Genomic DNA, 7,258 nt, shown 5'->3' with positions numbered 1-7,258 from the left:
ACAGCTCTGGTATGTTTTTTTGGATGATCTGATGCAAAGGATCATCCATAGCCATGAAAACTCAAGAACAGAGAACTCAATCAGTGTATTTAGAAATGTGTAGTCCTCTCCTGCCAAAGAATCTCCCTGGACATGAATGGCATCTGTGTCCTCCTTGACTTGAGCAACTACTTCATTTGATCAAACAAAACCCAAACTAACAGACCTGGGTGTCTGATTAGTACAGGCCATCCTATAATAGAACGGAAAGAGGTGTTTCTGTCAGTGATACCCATTCGTGTCTTTCAAGTCTATAAATAGCATAGCATGTAATCATAAATACAGATTATAATGGCATGCAGAATTATCATTTTGAAAAGAGGGAATCAGACTAGGGAACCCCCTTTTATACATGAGACATTGTTCAAAGCAAAATCTATCATGGTCTGGTTGCCTCAAAGTGCCCATAGTCTACTAACTGAGGAGATCTGGCTTTTATAATAAAAAGGTACCTTGTAATATAAATCTGTGCCCAGTAGTTTGTTGTTTCTGGTGATTATGAGAGACACCAGCAGTAAGAGGCTCAGAGATGGGGTGGTGGAAAGAACATGGGCATCAGGATTTGACATGCCCAGGTTGAAATTCCAACCCTTAACAGAGTCCCCCGGGCAAGGTGTGAAGCCACTTTGAGTCTTGTTTTCTCCCTTCGTAAAATGAGAACAAAACTACCCATTTCACAAAGCCGGGTGGGATGTGGAAGCATCTTACATAAACATCCCTTGCCTAACAGCAGACACTCACATATATTGAGTTTCTTCTTGCCTTCTTTTCTCACAGACTGTTCAAGAAAGGATGTGCTAACCAGTGGTTAAGGGAGGGAGTCTTGAGGGATTCAGTTAGGTCTTCTTTTTGATGTTTTTCTGCACGGTCCCAAATGCAAGGCCAATACCTGGAGAAATGCTGCAGGTAGGCCTCCCACCTTCAAATTCGGTTGAAGTGCATATGGCACCTGGGTGTCAACCTGCTTGGTGACAGCACTGCCCATGAGCAGTGATGAGACCCTTAGCTTAAGAAGCCTTTAGAAGGCTTCTGAGCTCCATTTCTTTGGGAGATGAAGTAAGGGAAAAAAAATCGGTTTTCTTGCAAATTCTTGCAATCCGGCAAGCATCTTGAAAATTGATGGAAGCACTGGAATCGGCCTGGAATTATCAAGCCAAGTTACTCCGTTTTATTTTATTTTTTTAAATTTTTTTTAATTTTTTTTTTAAATTTTTTTTTCAACGTTTACTTATTTTTGGGACAGAGAGAGACAGAGCATGAACGGGGGAGGGGGAGAGAGAGGGAGACACAGAATCGGAAACAGGCTCCAGGCTCTGAGCCATCAGCCCAGAGCCCGACGCGGGGCTCGAACTCACGGACCGCGAGATCGTGACCTGGCTGAAGTCGGATGCTTAACCGACTGTGCCACCCAGGCGCCCCAGTTACTCTGTTTTAAATATTAGGCTTCCTGATAAGATTTTGTTGGAGATTCCCATGGCCCCAAAGAGTTTGTAAACCACTGGCCTAGTACAAGAAAGCCATAGTCCGAGAATGAAGACCCCTGTACTAGACTGAGTTCTGTTACTCGTTTGCTGTGGGACCCACTACTGTTGCACGTCCCTTTGCTCAGAGTTAGAATGGGGAGAAGATAATGGATTCAGGGCATGATAGGAGATTTTTTAAAGCCTAAAGCAGTACATACATCGTAGAGATCGTCTTACCATCCCAAGTTCACTTCATCCTCAGTAGAAGTTCTGCTGTTTAAATGATCCCAATATCATAATTGGCTTGATGAGGTCTCAAAACACAGCTGAAACTAATTAGTTCCGTGTGGAAGAAACAGAACATCTTTTTGTTTGCTTACGCTTTTTGAACATTAGGCGTGAAGAAGTCTCCAGTTCTTGAAGTCGAAGAAGACATTTATTTTTGCATCAGTTTATTTCCCGGTCAATTCCAAAAGCTATTTTCATGGACCAAATCCCAAGAATAACTAGAAAAAAATGTCCCCCGATTCCCACGAATCAGTGTTTCCCGTGAGTTCATCAATCCAATCCAGTTGAAGGGGAAAACCACCTCTGTTTAATTAGAGACTGTGGGACACTATTTACACCTGCTTTTCTAACACACACAGTGTGTAAACATTAACCAAGATAGTCATTGCAAACTTAAACTGTGAAAACACATATCTCAGTATCTTCACAAGAAATATTGGCCAGAGCAGTGTTTTATAACTAATCAGGATGCTTGTGAGCATTTATATGAGCATTGTGCAGTGCCCATAAATATTTGACTACTTAATAAATGTAAATGTAGTATGAAATTAAGGAACACTGATTCAAAAGCGGACATTAATTGCCAATGGAAACTTAAGCGTAAGCTATTAACTTACCACAACGTCTGGGAGTCCTATTTAAATCCCAATAATCCAAAGAATTGTAACCTATTACACTCAATTTGGAAAAAGTAAATAGTGACCAACTTAATTTTATGCTTTTGTCTCACCAGATGCAATCATAGCATGAGCTACCTTTCCTATTTTCGAACACTGATGAGTAGAATACAGTTTTCAGCAGATTTCTATAGAAGCTGGATTTGGAGCTCAAAGAAGTCTGGCAAGTTTCAGTTATGTGTTTGTTATAAAGATGCAATTTGTGACATTTATAGTTTTATTGAAAGGAGGATTTGGTTCAGGAAAAAAATTTTCCACCTGTTAGGCTGAAGAATCCTAGTCGTGGGGGACTCTATAATGTGTTTCAGTCTTTGTTGGCAAGGGGAGGTACAGAGAAAAAATCACTTCCCTCTGTCCTTCAGTCCCTATTTTCCCGCTCCAGCTCCTAGAGTATGAGAAAGGGGTACTCTGCCCACCTGGGGGCCTCCTTAATGTTCTCATTCCAGAAGCAGTCGTTAATTTGATTGGCCAGGGTTTGAGATTTATCCGACCACATTCGCAGGGAGCAGGGCTGCAGATGGGCCATTCTCCTGCTGTTCCACCTGTGATCGGGGTGGCTGGGTCATTAGCCTCCAGGTCCGCCCTGCAGGAGCAGGCCAAGTTCCTCTCTCCCTCTCCCTGTAGGACGCCTCACCACATAGAATCCAAGATTCAGATTCAAGGTAGGAAACCTCACATTTGCCTTTAGCTCCAAGTCACATTTTCCTATCCAGTCTACCTGAAATCTTGCCTTTTTTAGTTTTCAGCTCCTTAGCGAGATGAGCAAGTCGCTGTTTCGTGTTTCATGTGTCTAGTTATCACTATTAGCTCTGTCAGAACCTGAGTGGGGAAGAGGCAGGTAATAGGGAGTGTTCTGGGGACAAGGGACGTAGAGGTGCTTAGACGTCTTCTTTAGTTCAGAGGAAAGAACGTAGACAGACAACGAGACCAAAGCATGCCAAGGGACGTCCTGGAAGGATGTTTTCTCTTCCTGCATCCCATCTCTCCTGCTCTAGCCACCTGCTGTTGTGTGTATGAACACTTTCTGGAGGTGACGACGGACAGACTCAGAGCTGCCTCTAGTGCCTGAACTGTCACATGCTCAGAGACCAAAACAAGTGACTAGGGGATGACTAGCTGGGGAAGATTAATTGAATGCAATGTGTGGTTTTTTAAGTTAGCATTTCCGATTTGATGTGTAACTGTACATTCATATGTGGGAAACAGAAAAACCTAAAACGGGAAACCAACATCTGCCTCCTACCAACCAGGCACGGTGGATTCCACTTCTGTTTCTGAGCCCCCTTTGGCCACCTCCAAGCCGTTGGCTGCCCCACCTGGTTCTGCTTAGACTCAGCTGCTGGTTGCAGTACAGGTGTTAAAGACCTCATTAGCACAGTTTTGCTACTCACTTGGAGAACTAAATACTCTCCAGTGACTCTTAAGTTTTCCCAGCACAAGCCCCGTCTCCAGCTGGTGAGTTCAGAGTTTTAGAAGTTAGTGCGTCTCCGGTGCTTTCCTCTTGAGCCATTCCGATCTGTCTTTCAAAAAAGGCGTATATAAGTGCACTGTGCTAGGCCCAGCTGTTCCTGATTTCCTCGCTCCAGCTGACTTCCACACAGCATATTACCTCTTTTGTTGTTTTTGTGGAGCAGGGAGTTACTATCATTCTTTACTCTTTCTCCCACTGAAGGTAGAAAGAAAACAAGAAGCAATGGGTTAAGCCCATTCCTTCATAACTTACCCTAAATTGTCCAAGATCAGGTGCCCACAGGATAGAGAGTTGTTCAATTTCGTGTGTCCCATTGCTGGCTGAAATGTTAGTAGAGGACACTTGCTTTCTAATTGTTGAATAGCAGGACCTAGAAAAGCCAGAATCCCAGGCATGGCTTTGGGCCCAAGAGTTCCAACCTGTATGTGCCCACAGGTGTGGCAACAATGTTTCAAAAACTCAGGACAAGGTCTGAATAGCTCAGTTCAAGTAACAGAGAAAAGGAGTAATTCCCCCCCCCCATGTGTTTTCTCCCAACATTTTCAGCAATAAAGTCACATTAAGTTACATTGTTTCTTTCTGACCATTCCTTTTCTGTTTCTTCTCCACCTCCTCCTTGTCCTCCTGAAGGGTGGGCATCGCCAAGGTTCTATTTTTGGTTCTTTGACTTTCTCTTTTTCACACTCCCTTTCAGGCAGGGCCTTTCTGGCTTCCCTAGGCTTTAGTTGCTCTGCTAAAGATTCCTAGACCGTCCCTGAACTTGCCCAAAATGTAATCTAGCAAGTCTAGTAAGAGTGTATTTCACCTCCCAGAGCTACATTGCTGTGTGCCTCTGGGAAAGGTTTTCAGTCTCTGAGCCTCCACTCCCTTATACAGAAAGTAGGAGTGAGGCACGAGACAGTACCTGAAGGCATTTAAGTATAAGCAAAGGTGTGCTGGCCAAATAGTATCTTCGGAATGTTTTTTTATTAGAAAATGCTCTATTTTGTTTTGATTAAAATCAATTTAAGTCTCCTTTATCTTTTGAAAAAATATGCACATGTAAAAATTTTAAATGTACAGTGAGGTCTCTCTTAACTTTTATCCTTTGGCCACCCTTCGAGAAGCAACCACTTTTTCGTTCCTCGGGTTTTCTAGCTGCCAAGATATTTCCTTGTGTGGATATACAACAATTTATTATTCATTAACCTCTGAATTTCAGGTTAATTTCAATTTTATGCTTAAAATGAATGGTGAACAGGTTTGAATATAACTGCCGATAAATTCCTAGAATTGATCTTGATGCGTCAAAGGATATACAGTATGCATATTTTGTGGGGTTTTTTTTTTTTTTTGAACTGGAAATCACATATGGTGAAATTAACAAACTTCCCTCCTGCCTAGTGCTGTGTTGGAGCCAGTTTGTAGCAGTTTGTGAAAGCGGATTGTTAGGTTGTTAAACTTTAAGGGATTTTCTAAATCCAGTTGTTAAAAGCAGTCATCATTTAAATTACATAAACCTAGAATTCCATACAATATATTTTTAAAAAGGTAGTAAGTGCTAACTCCCTGCTTTCTAATTACTTTAAGCTGCTCTATTATCTATGGTTGTAAAATCGTTTCTCTCTGTTATATCTGTGTAGTAGGAATGTTGTGTGATATTGAGCTGTTGCCTATCTCTTCCCAACATTATGTTCAGTATCCTCTCATCCGTAGTTTAAAATTGGCCATGGTAGGGGGGCACTTGGGGGACTCAGTCGGTTAAGCGTCGGACTCTTGGTTTCGATTCAGATCATGATCTCAGGATTCGGTTCACAAGTTTGAGCCTCGTATCAGGCTCCCCGCTGACAGTGCAGAGCCTGCTTGGAATTCTATCTCCCTGTCTCTCTGTCCCTCCCCTGCTCTCTCTTTCTCTCTCAAAATAAATAAATAAGCTTAAAAAAATTGGCCATGGTGGGAATATTTATACTAGGGTTAATGAAAAGTGCTACAAATCAGAAAGTTTTTATTAAGAGAGTTTGTTGTTAAACATTTACCAGGGTACTGTTCTTATACTTCTTCAGAGTCAGTCCTTTCTCCTACCCCCAACACCTGGCAATGATGGATCTGTTTTCTGCTCCTATGGTATTGCCCCCCCCCCTTTTTATAAAAGAAATACAAAATGTAGCCTTTTGAGTTTAGCTGCTTTTAACAACGCATTTGAGGTTCATCTGTGACGTCAAATTTCCATAGTTTTTCCTTTTTATTGCTTAATATTCTATTCTATGGATGGATATACCACAGTTTTTTCATTTACCTGTTGTTTGACATTTGAGTTGTTTCCAGTTCGGGGTGATTATGAATAAAGCCATTATAAATATTAACATGCAGTTTTTTATGTGAAAATTAGTTTTGTTTGGGTAAATGGAAGTAGGCTTGAGATTATTGGTTCATACGATAAGTGTATGCTTTACTTTATACATATATATATACACATATACATGTATATGTATATATATATACGTATATATATAAAAGTGTCCAACTGTTTTCCAAAGTGACTGTACCGTTTTGCAATCTGACAGGTAATGTATAAGATTTCTAGTTGCTTTGTATAATTACTAACTTTCACTTTGGTCAGTTCCTAAGTGTTAGACATTCTAATAGGTGCCTAGCGGCATCTCATTTTTGCCACAGGAGTGTTGGTCTGCTATAACCTATTACCTGGTTCTTAAAGGTGGAATTTTCTTCCTTAGTTTTTGAAGAATATTTTCACAAAAAGCATAATTAATAAATTGGCTGTTTATTTTCATTAAGAACTTTGATGATATTCTTTTGGATTTTGCTTTCAATTTTTCCACTGACAAGTCAACAGTCTTATGATTGCTCCTTTGAGGATAATGTGTCATCGTTTCTGTATCTATTTAAGAGTTTGTTTTTGCCATCAGTTTTCAGAAGTTTTACTATGATGTGCTTATGTGTGATTTTTGTGTATTTATACCGTTTCGGGTTCGTTGAACTTTTTGCATCAAAAAAAAAAAAATTCACAGCTGCTATCTCCTCCATTATCACTTCTTCCAAAATCTTTTTTTCCACTTATCAGATTCTAATTACCTGAATTTTAGAAAGGTTAACCTCATATTAGGTTCCTTCATCTATTTTATTACTACTGTCTCTCGACTCCTGCATCTAGATATTTTCTTCTATTTTTCACTGTTTTGACTCTACTGTTAAACCTATCTACTGATGTCTTAATTGCAGTTATTTTTAATTATCTCTATTTTCATATTTGTTGTAATCACCATTCCTTCTGAAATTCCCCCCCTTGTTATTTAATTTCTCAAGTATATTAACCATGGTTA

General features: G+C 40.4%; 1 long non-coding RNA gene across 1 annotated transcript in view; it reads left to right on the top strand.

Moving 5' to 3' along the window:
* The first annotated feature begins 1,405 nt into the window (after nucleotides 1-1,405).
* LOC123383970 overlaps nucleotides 1,406-7,258 on the top strand; it is a 77,510-nt gene continuing 71,657 nt past the window's right edge. Inside the window, exon 1 of the long non-coding RNA XR_006594435.1 lies at nucleotides 1,406-3,129. This is a non-coding gene — a long non-coding RNA (uncharacterized LOC123383970). The remainder of the gene's footprint in view (nucleotides 3,130-7,258) is intronic.

Source organism: Felis catus, chromosome A1 (genome assembly GCF_018350175.1).
Source record: "Felis catus isolate Fca126 chromosome A1, F.catus_Fca126_mat1.0, whole genome shotgun sequence".
Taxonomy (NCBI): Eukaryota; Metazoa; Chordata; class Mammalia; order Carnivora; family Felidae; genus Felis; species Felis catus.
Note: the sequence above shows the minus strand (reverse complement) of the source record. Positions and strands in the feature narration are given on the sequence as shown.